The sequence below is a fragment of the Hyperolius riggenbachi genome, chromosome 1, assembly GCF_040937935.1.
Source record: "Hyperolius riggenbachi isolate aHypRig1 chromosome 1, aHypRig1.pri, whole genome shotgun sequence".
NCBI lineage: Eukaryota > Metazoa > Chordata > Amphibia > Anura > Hyperoliidae > Hyperolius > Hyperolius riggenbachi.
The window spans coordinates 597,717,559-597,732,010 of record NC_090646.1 but is presented as its reverse complement, the minus strand read 5'-3'; the positions used below and the strand labels follow the sequence as shown (position 1 = coordinate 597,732,010).

The 14,452-nt window shown below is 49.8% G+C and overlaps 1 protein-coding gene across 1 annotated transcript in view; it reads left to right on the top strand.

Moving 5' to 3' along the window:
- The window catches only part of ITGA2 (integrin subunit alpha 2), a 192,287-nt gene that overhangs the window by 68,330 nt on the left and 109,505 nt on the right, over positions 1–14,452 (top strand). The gene's annotated exons all lie outside the window — the stretch shown is intronic.

Genomic DNA, 14,452 nt, shown 5'->3' with positions numbered 1-14,452 from the left:
CACAGAGCGCAGGGCGCTCCGCGCAAAGTGCCCATTAAAGCCTATGGGACTTTAGCGAGCATAAAACTTTGCGCGCGTAAAACTTTGCGCGCGCAAAGTTAGCGCGTGATCTGATTGAGAAATCCGGTGCTAACCTACTTAGCACCCTGGTTAGCGCATCTAAAGACTTTAGACGTGCTAAGTAGGTTAGCACCGCTTTGTGAATCAAGCCCTTTGTCTTTTAAAGCTTATTGTCTCAAGTGTCTGGCAGAGTTCTCTGTGACTTTGAAAGTCAATGTATCTCAATGGGGTGGTTCACACCAGAGCGGGAGGCGTTTTGCAGAAACGCATACTCCCGGGGTGAGGCATTTTTTGGATTGCGGAGGCGTTTCTGCCTCAATGTTAAGTATAGGAAAACTCAAACCGCTCTGAAAAACGGCAGTTCAGAGCGGTTTTGCAGGCATTTTTGTTACAGAAGCTGTTCAGTAACAGCTTTACTGTAACAATATCTGAAATCTACTACACCAAAAACGCTTCACAAAACCGCAAAACGCTAGCTGAAACGCTACAGAAAAATAACAAAAAGCGTTTCAAAATCTGCTAGCATTTTGCGGATCTGCTAGCGTTTTTTGGTGTGCACCAGGCCTAAATGAGCATTCTGCAGAGATCACCTGACAGGGCTAAAGATGCTGCTGCCTGTAATACATTTCACATTGTAAGTCAGGGAGAGGAAAGATCTTACAATGGACAAACACTGACTAGTGTTGGGCGAACAGTGTTCGCCACTGTTCGGGTTCTGCAGAACATCACCCTGTTTGGGTGATGTTCGAGTTCGACCGAACACCTGATGGTGTTCGGCCAAACCGTTCGGCCATATGGCCGAACTAAGAGCGCATGGCCAAACGTTCCCCGAACGTTCGGCTAGCGCTGTGATTGGCCGAACGGGTCACGTGGTTCGGACCCAAACGCGCTCTGATTGGCCGAACGGGTCACGTGGTTCGGGTAAATAAATACCCGATCCACGTCATTTCTCCGCCATTTGTCTGTGGATTTAGCTTTGGGTAGGCAGGCAGGGTAGTTCTCTCTCCAGCCAGGCTAGCCAGGGTCCCCCCAGTCATTGTGTCGCTGCTGGGAATAGTAGTACACCGCTCACCCACACTATATAGCATTGTGTTTACTGCCACTCTGTGTACACCGCTCACCCACCACTGTATAGCATTGTGTTTACTGCCACTATGTGTCTCTGCTGGGAACAGTAGTACACCGCTCACCCGCCACTGTATAGCATTGTGCTCTGTGTCGCTGCTGGGAATAGTAGTACACCGCTCACCCACCACTGTATAGCATTGTGCTCTGTGTCACTGCTGGGAACAGTAGTACACCGCTCACCCACCACTGTATAGCATTGTGCTCTGTGTCGCTGCTGGGAATAGTAGTACACCGCTCACCCACCACTGCATAGCATTGTGCTCTGTGTCGCTGCTGGGAATAGTAGTACACCGCTCACCCACCACGGTATAGCATTGTGCTCTGTGTCGCTGCTGGGAACAGTAGTACACCGCTCACCCACCACTGTATAGCATTGTGCTCTGTGTCGCTGCTGGGAATAGTAGTGCACCGCTCACCCACCACTGTATAGCATTGTGCTCTGTGTCGCTGCTGGGAATAGTAGTACACCGCTCACCCACCACTGTATAGCATTGTGCTCTGTGTCGCTGCTGGGAATAGTAGTACACCGCTCACCCACCACTGTATAGCATTGTGCTCTGTGTCGCTGCTGGGAATAGTAGTACACCGCTCACCCACCACTATATAGCATTGTGCTCTGTGTCGCTGCTGGGAATAGTAGTACACCGCTCACCCACCACTGTATAACATTGTGCTCTGTGTCGCTGCTGGGAACAGTAGTACACCGCTCACCCACCACTGTATAGCATTGTGCCCTGTGTCGCTGCTGGGAATAGTAGTACACCGCTCACCCACCACTGTATAGCATTGTGCTCTGTGTCACTGCTGGGAATAGTAGTACACCGCTCACCCACCACTGTAAAGCATTGTGCTCTGTGTCGCTGCTGGGAACAGTAGTACACCGCTCACCCACCACTGTATAGCATTGTGCTCTGTGTCGCTGCTGGGAATAGTAGTGCACCGCTCACCCACCACTGTATAGCATTGTGCTCTGTGTCACTGCTGGGAATAGTAGTACACCGCTCACCCACCACTGTAAAGCATTGTGCTCTGTGTCGCTGCTGGGAACAGTAGTACACCGCTCACCCACCACTGTATAGCATTGTGCCCTGTGTCGCTGCTGGGAATAGTAGTACACCGCTCACCCACCACTGTATAGCATTGTGCTCTGGTTCCCTGCTGGGAATAGTAGTACACTGCTCACTCAACACTGTATAGCATTGTGCTCTGTGTCGCTGCTGGGAATAGTAGTACACCGCTCACCCACCACTGTATAGCATTGTGCTCTGTGTCGCTGCTGGGAACAGTAGTACACCGCTCACCCACCACTGTATAGCATTGTGCTCTGTGTCGCTGCTGGGAATAGTAGTACACCGCTCACCCACCACTGTATAGCATTGTGCTCTGTGTCGCTGCTGGGAATAGTAGTACACCGCTCACCCACCACTGTATAGCATTGTGCTCTGTGTCGCTGCTGGGAACAGTAGTACACCGCTCACCCACCACTGTATAACATTGTGCTCTGTGTCGCTGCTGGGAACAGTAGTACACCGCTCACCCACCACTGTATAGCATTGTGCTCTGTGTCGCTGCTGGGAATAGTAGTACACCGCTCACCCACCACTGTATAGCATTGTGCTCTGTGTCGCTGCTGGGAATAGTAGTACACCGCTCACCCACCACTGTATAGCATTGTGCTCTGTGTCGCTGCTGGGAACAGTAGTACACCGCTCACCCACCACTGTATAGCATTGTGCCCTGTGTCGCTGCTGGGAATAGTAGTACACCGCTCACCCACCACTGTATAGCATTGTGCTCTGTGTCACTGCTGGGAATAGTAGTACACCGCTCACCCACCACTGTAAAGCATTGTGCTCTGTGTCGCTGCTGGGAACAGTAGTACACCGCTCACCCACCACTGTATAGCATTGTGCTCTGTGTCGCTGCTGGGAATAGTAGTACACCGCTCACCCACCACTATATAGCATTTCTGTACTGCCACTGTACTGCTGCCAGTCAGCGTGTACTTTAAGGATAAGTGAAATGAAGAAGAAATCCTGTGAAAGAGGGAGGGGCAAGGGAAGAGGTGTTTCCCCTGACGGTTCACGTACAGGCCACAGTGGAGCACCGAAGAAAACCCACTCAATACCGCCCATGTTGTCCAGGAAATCAACCCTCACAAATCCAAAAGAACAGGACCAGATAATTACTTGGATGACCTCTCAAGCGTCCAGCAGTGGGTTAAGCAGCACCAGCACATCACGCACGAGGTCCGAGTCCTCAGCCAGTTACAAGGAGCCAGTGGGCACAAAGCTGACACAACCGGCAGCGACACCACGCACACAACTGCCAAATAACCAGTCCGAAGAATTTCCTCAGGACACAATGGGGTATTCGCAGGAGCTATTCCCAGCCCAACAAACTTCCACCTTTCAAAGGTCAATGGAACAGCCAGAAATGTTGTGCCCGGATTCACAACCATTTACTGTGGGAAATGCACCGCGCACTGAAATGCAAGGCGAGTCCGAGGACTTTGAAACCAAAATCCCAGAGCAAGTTGGGCAGGAGGGGTTTCAATTGCAGGAGGTCGGCCGAGAAGATCTGGAAGACGACGTTGGAGTGAGCTGCGCAGAGGTTGTTCTGGGGAGCTCTACTCCACGGCGGTGGCCCACAATCACATATGACGAGTTTGAGGAGATGGAAGAGGAGGGTTTGGACAATGTGGACAGAGACCCAGATTTTGTATGTGAAGGAGAACATCGCCGTCGTAGCAGCACAGATGAGTCTGTTGAAGAACCCACTGCTGCACGAGTTCGCCTTGTGCCACAAGGTAGGCGGCGCGAAATTTCAGGCACCACAAGCGTGGAAGTTCAAGTGAGATGCAAAAGAGGCGAAAACAGAAATCGCCAGCAAGGCAGGTGCTCCAAAGTCTGGCCTTTCTTTGAAGACTGCAGTGAGGATGGTACCATGGTGATTTGCAAGGTGTGCAAGACCCGCCTGAGCAGGGGGAAAAATATTAACAACCTCTCCACCACCAGCATGACCCGCCACATGGTATCCAAACATCCCACTCTGTGGGCAAACGCGGCAGGACAGGGTACCAGCAACGCTGCCTCCCTTGAGGTCACCAGACTCACCACCAGACCCACCTCAGCAGCAGCAGTAGCCCAGCCATTGCGTGGTTCACAACAACATTCACAAACATCAGACGACGCTGACACTGTCACTTTCCGGAATAGTGCTCTTGAGGTCTCCCAGTCTTCATCAAACACAACAACCAACAGCCCTTCAGTGTGCAGCCCTACGGTTCAGTTGTCTCGGAGATGTTTGAGCGCAAGAGGAAATTGCCAGCAAATGACCCCCGGGCCGTGGCACTAGCAGCCAGCATCAGGGCCGGCCCTAGACTATTTGCCGCCTGAGGCAAAAAAAAATTCCGCCGCCACCCCCCCCCCCCCCCCCGGTGGGGGGCGCGCTCTGGGGGGCCGCCGAGCTGGAGGGGTAGCTGGCAGGACTGGGGTTTTGGGCCTAGCGGCGGGGAGGGGGTCATACCCCCCCTCCCTCGCCTGGGTCCCCCGAACTGCGCTACCCTCCAGCCTTAAATACAAGCAGCCGCTATGTGTAAGAGAAATGGGCGGGGAGGACACTCACCTCTTCCCAGCGTGCGCTCCACTGACGTCACTTCCTGCAGCGTTGCAGGAAGTGACGTCAGTGGAGCGCACGCTTGGAACGAGGAAGAGGTGAGTCCTCCCCGCCCGTGCCTCTTACACATAGCGGCTGCTTGTATTTAAGGCTGGAGGGGAGCGGAGCACGGGGGACCCAGGCGAGGGAGGGGGGGTCCGACCCCCCTCCCCGCCGCTAGGCCCAATACCCCCGTCCTGCCAGCTACCCCTCCAGCTCGGCGGCCGGCTCCCCGCACCCATGGACGGGCGGGTGCCGCCCCCCTGGAATTTTGCCGCCTGAGGCAAAAGTTTCACCCCGCCTCATGAGCGGGCCGGCCCTGGCCAGCATAGCCAAGCTTCTGGCCTGCGAAATGCTGCCATATCGAGTGGTGGAGACAAACAGCTTCAAGGGCATGATGTCAGTGGCCATCCCACGTTACGTGGTTCCCAGCCGCTACCACTTTGCGCGCTCTGCAGTGCCTGAGTTGCATGAGCACGTGGTCAGCAAAATAACCCGAAGCTTGAAGAATGCCGTTGCCTGCAAGGTTCACCTCACCACTGACAATTGGACGAGTGCGTTCGGCCAGGGTCGATACATCTCCCTTACCGCGCACTGGGTGAACCTTGTGGAGCCTGGCAGCGATTCCTCACCTGCTACGGCGCAGGTGTTGCCCACGCCGCAAACAGCTGCACCGCCGTCCCTCCCACTGGATAACAACAGCAGCACCTACCTCTCTGACTCCTTCTCCTCCAACGCATCTCAAAGCTGTACCTCATCCGGAAACGCTAACCCAGCAGCAGTAGGATTGTGGAAGCAGTGCAGCACAGCTGTTGGCATGCTTCAGCAAGCGTTGCTGAAGCTTATCTGCCTTAGGGATAAGCAGCACACAGGGGAGGAAATTTGGAGGGGAATAAAGGAACAGACGGATTTGTGGCTGGCACCGCTGGACCTAAAACCAGGCTTGGTTGTGTGTGATAATGGGAGTAATCTCATTCGCGCTTTAGGGTGGCTAAGCTGACACACATCCCTTGCCTGGCGCACGTGATGAACCTAGTAGTTCAGCGGTTCCTGAGGACATACCCAGGCGAGGGCCGATCTTCTGTTGAAGGTGCGACGAGTGGCCAAACATTGTAGAAATTCCAGTACTGCTTCGGGGGCACTCGCCAAGGTGCAGGAGCGCTTCAATCTCCCCCACCATCGCTTGCTGTGTGATGTCCCTACGCGCTGGAATTCTACGCTGCACATGCTAGCCCGCTTTTGCGAGCAGACGAGTGCAGTGGTCCAGTACATGACGGCGCAGTACCGAGGCGCATCCGGACAGCTGCCAAGCTTCTGTGGATCCGATTGGGCCAACATGTTGGACCTCTGCCAAGTCCTCCAAAATTTTGAGCAATCCACGTTGCTTGTGAGCAGTGACAACTCTTCAGTCAGCATTACCATACCACTGCTGTGTTTACTGAAGAAGTCAATGTTGAAAATCAATAAAACAGCTGTCATGATGCAACTGGGGGAATCTGAAGGAGAAAACGATCAGCGTGATGATACCAACATCAGGCCATCTGCTTTAGGAAACGCTGGCCCCAGCAGCTATGACGAAGAAGAGGAGGAGGAACAGCTGGAGTTGGAGCAGGAATTTCATGCCACCACTGACGAGGGCCAGAGCGGTGCACGTTGGACTTCCACAATTCAGCGCGAATGGTCAGCAGAAGCAGACCAGGAAGAAGGTGACGACTATGATGCATCACAACTATCACAACGCTCACAAGAGGATGATGAGGATTCTGGCAGGACTCTGGCACACATGGCTCAATTCATGCTAGACTGCATTGAACGTGATCCACGCATTGTGCGCATTCTGAACAACACCAATTACTGGGTTTATACCCTTCTGGATCCACGGTACAAACACAATGTTCCAAAACTGCTTGAAGAAAGAGTCAGACAGGTCAAAATGGAAGAATACCAGCAGGCCCTTGTGGAGACTTTAGAGAGGAGATTGACATCCTCCCCCTCCTCTAGCCAGTTGTACGCCGACAGACTGACTTCTACAAACCCAGGACGACCAGGAGGGCAGCAAACAACACAAGCAGCAGCTAGTGCCCAAAAGGGAATGGTATCGGCAGTGTCCTTGGAGTGGGAAAATTTTCTGACACCCATGCAGCAGCCCACAGAACAGCAAGCGTGCAGATCCACCTCCAACACCGATCGCCTGGAGAAGATGGTCAAGGACTACATGTCAGATGGCGTAGCTGTGTTGAACAATCCATCTGCACCCTTCAACTATTGGGTATCGAAGCTAGACACCTGGCACGAACTGGCAATGTACGCAATAGAGGTGCTGGCTTGCCCGGCAGCCAGCGTTATGTCAGAACGCTGTTTCAGTGCGGCCGGAGGCATCGTCACAGATCGGCGTATCCGCCTCTCCACAGAAAATGCAGACCGTCTGACTCAAATTAAAATGAATCAATCCTGGATTGGAAACGACTACGCAACACTCCCAGACCCCAACCAAGTAACATGAACAATGAACATCTGTGATGGGTTAGCATTTCCGGTCCCTGTTTATTGAACCTCTCATCTGTATTACATTTATGACTGCATGGCGACAAAATGCATTGCTATCTGCACGCTTCTTGTCCTCATGCAAGGCCTGGGTTGCGCCTGAAAGCGTAGCCTTCTCCTCCTGCGCCTCCTCCTGTTCCATCACGTGTGCTGCTGCTGGGTTAGCGTTGCCGGTCCCTTTTTACGGAACCTCTTATCTGTATTACATTTATGACTGCATGGCGACAAAATGCATTGCTATCCGCACGCTTCTTGTCCTCATGCAAGGCCTGGGTTGTTGTGTCTCAAAGCGTGGCCTTCTCCTCCTGCGCCGCCCTCCTCCTGTTCCATCACGTGTGCTGCTGCTGGGTTAGTGTTACCGGTCCCTTTTCCTGGAACCTCTTATCTGTATTACATTTATGACTGCATGGCGACAAAAAGCATGTTACCTGTGCAAAGAAAAATGACATTTTCCGCATTTAAAAGACATTTTTTCCTTTGAAACTTTACAATCAATTTTCTCAAAAACTATAAGCTCTTTTTCAAATATTTTTTTTCCTCTTGTACCCACTCCCAAGGTGCACATACCCTGCAAATTTGGGGTATGTAGCATGTAAGGAAGCTTTACAAAGCACGAAAGTTCGGGTCCCCATTGACTTCCATTATGTTCGGAGTTCGGCGCAAACACCCGAACATCGCGGCCATGTTCGGCGAACGTTCGCGAACCCGAACATCTAGGTGTTCGCCCAACACTAACACTGACTAAATCGTGTATAAATGAATATTGTAAAAAAAAAAAAAAATAAGCAATTTTATTTATTATGTTATTTTCACTCTGGTAAAGAGAGATCGAGGTGGATCTTCAGTGGGCAGATGGGACACAGAGTCATGTTCTCTGCCTAATGACATGGCTCTGTGTCCCCCAACTGCCACTCTCTGCCCCACAAGATTTGTCGCTAACTGGGAGGTAAACACAGGGGAGAGGAATTCCCTGTTTAAATCACCTGCCAGGGGCGTTCCTGCAGGGCCTCCTGAGCTGTCATTGGGCGGTAGAAGTGGAGCTTGTTTGACGGCTGCTATAGACAGTATTATTTTCCGCTGTGCTATACTGGATAGCCGCAATAGCGGCATTGGTGATCACTAATATAAGTGCATTTTTTATGATGATGATGATGTTATCCATTCAGTCGTGTCCGACTCTTGGTGATCCTATGGGTTAGCTCTCTCCACGCTGTCCGATCTTGTACCATTTCTGCCAGTTGCCTTAAGCTCAAACCTTTGTCAGCTTTGATGGTGTCAAGCCAACGCGTTCTCTGGTGGCCTTGTCGCCTTTTGCCACTGATCAGTCCTAGCATTAGGTCTTTCTCTAAGGAATTTAATCGCATCACGTGGCCGAAATATGTGAGTCTGAGTCTGGTGATCTTGCCTTCCAGTGATATGTCTGGTCTTATACGTTCCAGTACTTCTTTGTTCGTCATTCTTGCTGTCCATGGAAAGCAAAGCAACCGTCGCCAGCACCACAGCTCAAAGGAGTCGATTTTTCTTCTATCTGCTTTTCTTTGGGCCCAACTTTTGCAGCCATACATGGTTATGGGGAAAACAACGGCATGAACCAGTCTACATTTAGTCGTAATGCTAATGTCTTTGCTTTTCCATACTTGATTCATGCTTACCATCGCTTTTTTATACGAAAGGCTATTTAAATGAAGATTGCATAAACAAGACTGCAGCAATATAATCACATTTATACTTTAGGTGCAATCATTTGTGCTTGCTATAGAGAAGGAGGTATGCTCAGTGGGTTGTTCCTTACAGTTAGTACTAGAAGTTGTACTTTTTCTGGTTATCTGTTGTAGAAGGCGGCATTGAGAATTTTGTCTATTGTTTGATCATACTGTAGATCTGGCATATTTTATGGTATATTTTAATGCAATAGTGTTTTTATGAAACTAAAATTTGGCATTATTGTTTGCATAGGCGCAGGAGTTGTTTTACTATATTTCGTACCTATTCATGGTGGGGGTGTGAGTAACCCCACTAACTCTGTGCAGCCTATTTGATTACTTGATTAACAAGCGCTACAACTTACAATTTTATTCCTTGCCAAGTACACCCTTAGCATTTTGTCCTCCCCTCCAGTCTGGTTCTCCTCCATTGCCCCTCGCTCCCTTGCTCTCTGCCTGCCTGGATCAAATTACATCTCTTTTCACAGTGTGTAAGGAGAGGAGAGACAGGAGAACTGATGCAGCCTGTCATATTCTGTCTGTTTGCTATAATTCTTATTTCAGACATCTTGTCTGCCTACCTGGATTAGATAGCATCTCTTTTCACAATGGTTGTGGGCTGGGAGCAGGACATGGGGAGACTGTGTTTATCTCCGAGTTAGCGACAAATCTTGTCACTAAACTCGGGGGGCTATAGCGTAGCACTGCAAAGGGGGGGGGGGGGGGGGCGGCAGAGAGCGGCTGTGTGGGGACACAGAGCCATGTCATTAGGCAGAGAACATGCCTCTGTGTCCCATCTGCCCCCCGAAGATTCACCTCGGGTTCTCTTTAAAGCGGCCTTGAACTCAGAACTTCCTGTCTGCTCTAAAAGATAAGCAACAGCATAATAACCTTTACAGAAAAACATTTCTTTATTACCACTGATACAACTCCTGCAATAAATCTGCAGTGTGTCTACTTCCTGCTTGTATGGAAGCAGATATGGGGGTTAACATCCTGTGTTTACAAATGGGTTGCTCTGCTGAGGCAGCCAGCTGACACAGCTGAGAGATCAAACTTGTGATTCGTCACAGATGAGGGGGAATTAGACTAAACTCTCTAAATACACACAGGGTGCATTTCTCTATGTTTTCTTTCTGTCCTGTGCAAGAGTTCAGGTCCACTTTAATACTCTAAACGTATTACTTGCGAAAGAGTGAAAGCTTTAAGATTGTGATTCACAAATCATTACCTGGCGGACAGAGAACACAGGAAGTCTTTATCAAACTGACACATAGTGACACAGGTACCATTGTCTAGTTATACAGTTACCAGCTGTTCCCGGGAGAGATATGAGTCATGAGAAAGTGAATACAGTATACTCAGCATACTTTGCACAAACAGGGGCAAACCCAGGATTTTCAAGGGGGGGGGGGGGTACACATAATGCAATTTCTCGGGGCAGGATCTGACAATTATTTTCTAAATGTCCGATCTGCTCCCGATCGACAATGAGATGGATCAGGAGCAGTTTAGATACAGATAATGAAGACAGCCAACATTGGTAATGAAGGGGAAAGTGACTCGGTTAAGTGCTCTAGAGCTACTCCATGCTCAGTACACACACTGCTGCTCCATGCTCTGTACACACGCTGCTGCTCCATGCTCTGTACACACGCTGCTGCTCCATGCTCTGTACACACGCTGCTGCTCCATGCTCTGTACACACGCTGCTGCTCCATGCTCTGTACACACGCTGCTGCTCCATGCTCTGTACACACACTGCTGCTCCATGCTCTGTACACACGCTGCTACTCCATGCTCAGTACACACACTGCTGCTCCATGCTCTGTACACACGCTGCTGCTCCATGCTCTGTACACACGCTGCTACTCCATGCTCTGTACACACGCTGCTGCTCCATGCTCTGTACACACGCTGCTACTCCATGCTCAGTACACACACTGCTGCTCCATGCTCTGTACACACGCTGCTGCTCCATGCTCTGTACACACACTGCTGCTCCATGCTCTGTACACACGCTGCTACTCCATGCTCAGTACACACACTGCTGCTCCATGCTCTGTACACACGCTGCTGCTCCATGCTCTGTACACATGCTGCTGCTACATGCTCTGTACACACGCTGCTACTCCATGCTCAGTACACACACTGCTGCTCCATGCTCTGTACACACGCTGCTACTCCATGCTCAGTACACACACTGCTGCTCCATGCTCTGTACACACGCTGCTGCTCCATGCTCTGTACACATGCTGCTGCTACATGCTCTGTACACACGCTGCTACTCCATGCTCAGTACACACACTGCTGCTCCATGCTCTGTACACACGCTGCTACTCCATGCTCAGTACACACACTGCTGCTCCATGCTCTGTACACACGCTGCTACTCCATGCTCAGTACACACACTGCTGCCCTATGCTCTGTACACACGCTGCTGCTCCATGCTCTGTACACACACTGCTGCTCCATGCTCAGTACACACACTGCTGCTCCATGCTCAGTACACACACTGCTGCTCCATGCTCTGTACACACGCTGCTGCTCCATGCTCTGTACACATGCTGCTGCTACATCCAAAGTCAACTGTAGCAGGGAAAGAAAGGGGGCAGTGCTCTGAGCTACAGGACACCTGCAAATATTCTGCTTTCTCTGTGTTTTTGTGGCTACGCTTGTTATAGTTGTGAAGATTATTCTGTCCACACTTGTTTTATGACCCTTGCTAGATGGGCCCCCAGGCTGTGAGCATCACCAGTGGGGTAGCAATAGGGGTTACAGAGGTCTCATATGCACCAGGGCCCTTGGGCCAGACCTCCCTCAACTGCAGTATTGGCTCTTTATTGGTCCTGTGCTGGTAATAGTCAGTTCTATAAATGCTTTGAATGATGATAATCATCAGGGCAGTATCTAGGCTAAAATGCACCCAGGGCGAGGGTGTAAAAATTGCAGCAGCAGCACCCCCCCCCCCCCGCTCCTAGGTCGCTGCAGTATAGGTAACCAGGCATAGGTGCCCCAGTATAGTTAGCTGGCTATAGGTCCCCCCAGTATAGGTAGCGAGCCATAGGTGCCCCAGTAGAATTGCCCCCAGTATAGGTTAGCCAGGTAGGTGCCTCCAGTATAGGTAGCCTGTATAGTTGCTCCCAGTATAGGTTAGATAGGTAGGTGCCCCCAGTACAGGTTAGCTAGGTGGGTGTCTCCAATATAGGTAGCCAGAATAGTTGCCCTAGGTTAGATAGGTAGCTGCCCCCAGTGTAGGTTACTTAGGTAGGTGCCACAGTATGGCCTGGATAGGTAGGTGCCCCCAGTACAAGTTAGTTAGGTATATGCCCCCAGTATAGATTAGATAGGTATATGTCCCCCAGCATAGATTAGATAGGTATATGTCCCCAGTATAGATTAGATAGGTATATGTCCCCCAGCATAGATTAGATAGGTATATGCCCCCAGTATAGGTTAGATAGGTATATGCCCACAGTATATATTAGATAGGTATATGCCCCCAGTAGAGGTTAGATAGGTAGGTGCTGGCAGTATAGGTTAGATAGGTATATGCCCCCAGTATAGGTTAGATAGGTATATGCCCACAGTATATATTAGATAGGTATATGCCCCCAGTAGAGGTTAGATAGGTAGGTGCTGGCAGTATAGATTAGATAGGTATATGCCCTCAGTATAGCTTAGATAGGTATATTCCCCCAGTATAGATTAGTTAGGTATATGCCCCCAGTATAGATTAGATAGATATATGTCCCCAGTATAGATTAGATAGGTATATGCCCCCAGTATAGATTAGTTAGGTATATGCCCCCAGTATATATTAGATAGGTATATGTCCCCAGTATAGATTAGTTAGGTATATGCCCCCAGTATAGATTAGTTAGGTATATGCCCCCAGTATAGATTAGATAGGTATATGCCCTCAGTATAGCTTAGTTAGGTATATTCCCCCAGTATAGATTAGTTAGGTATATGGCCCCAGTATATATTAGATAGTTATATGTCCCCAGTATAGATTAGTTAGGTATATGTTCCCAGTATAGATTAGATAGGTATATTCCCCCAGTATAGATTAGATAGGTATATGTCCCCAGTATAAATTAGATAGGTATATGCCCCCAGTATAGATTAGTTAGGTATATGCCCCCAGTATATATTAGATAGGTATATGTCCCCAGTATAGATTAGTTAGGTATATGCCCCCAGTATAGATTAGTTAGGTATATGCCCCCAGTATAGATTAGATAGGTATATGCCCTCAGTATAGCTTAGTTAGGTATATTCCCCCAGTATAGATTAGATAGGTATATGTCCCCAGTATAGATTAGATAGGTATATGTCCCCCAGCATAGATTAGATAGGTATATGTCCCCAGTATAGATTAGATAGGTATATGTCCCCCAGCATAGATTAGATAGGTATATGCCCCCAGTATAGGTTAGATAGGTATATGCCCACAGTATATGTTAGATAGGTATATGCCTACAGTAGAGGTTAGATAGGTAGGTGCTGGCAGTATAGGTTAGATAGGTATATGCCCCCAGTATAGATTAGATAGGTATATGCCCTCAGTATAGATTAGATAGGTATATGACCCCAGTAAAGGCTAGATAGGTATATCCCCCCCCCCCCCAGTACAGGTTAGATAAGTAGCTGCCCCCAGTATAGATTAGATAGGAAGCTGCCCCCCCCCCATAATGGAGGGGGAAGCTGCAGCTGCGGTGAGGGCGACCCGACCTCTCCCTCACTTCCTCTCCCGGGCCGCCCTCCATGCTCTCCCCTCCGCTGCAGACTGCAGGTTACAGGTTAACAGAGTGCAGACCTGAAAGCTGTTACAGAGTCATTCCGAATTTTTAATAATGGAGGACAGAGAATCCCGTCAATCACAGTGGACCAACAGGATGCAGTAGAGGAGATAGAGATTGATGATTAGACTATGCAGAAGGTAAGTACGGCATGTGTATGTTTATCTGGACTTTTATTGTTCGGTTCAGGTTGGCTTTAACCACTTCAGGACCACAGGCTTTACACCCCGCCCCCCCGTAGACATAGATATACTGTAGTGGTGGAAAAAGTGGTTAATTCCGCTACACACATAATAGAACTTCAGCTCTGTGTTTAGCACTAGTGACCTACAATTCCACACTAAAGTGAATATTTGTATTTTGGACTGCTTTCTTGCAGAGCTATGGAGCTTTGTGAGCAGTAGAGATGGCCCGAATGGTTTGCCGGCGAACGGTTCCTGGCAAACTTCCTGGGTTCGCGATCGCTGAGAACCGCGAACTTTTCCGGAAGTTCGATTCACCCCCATAGTGCATCATTAGGGTCAACTTTGACCCTCTACATCACAGTCAGCAGGC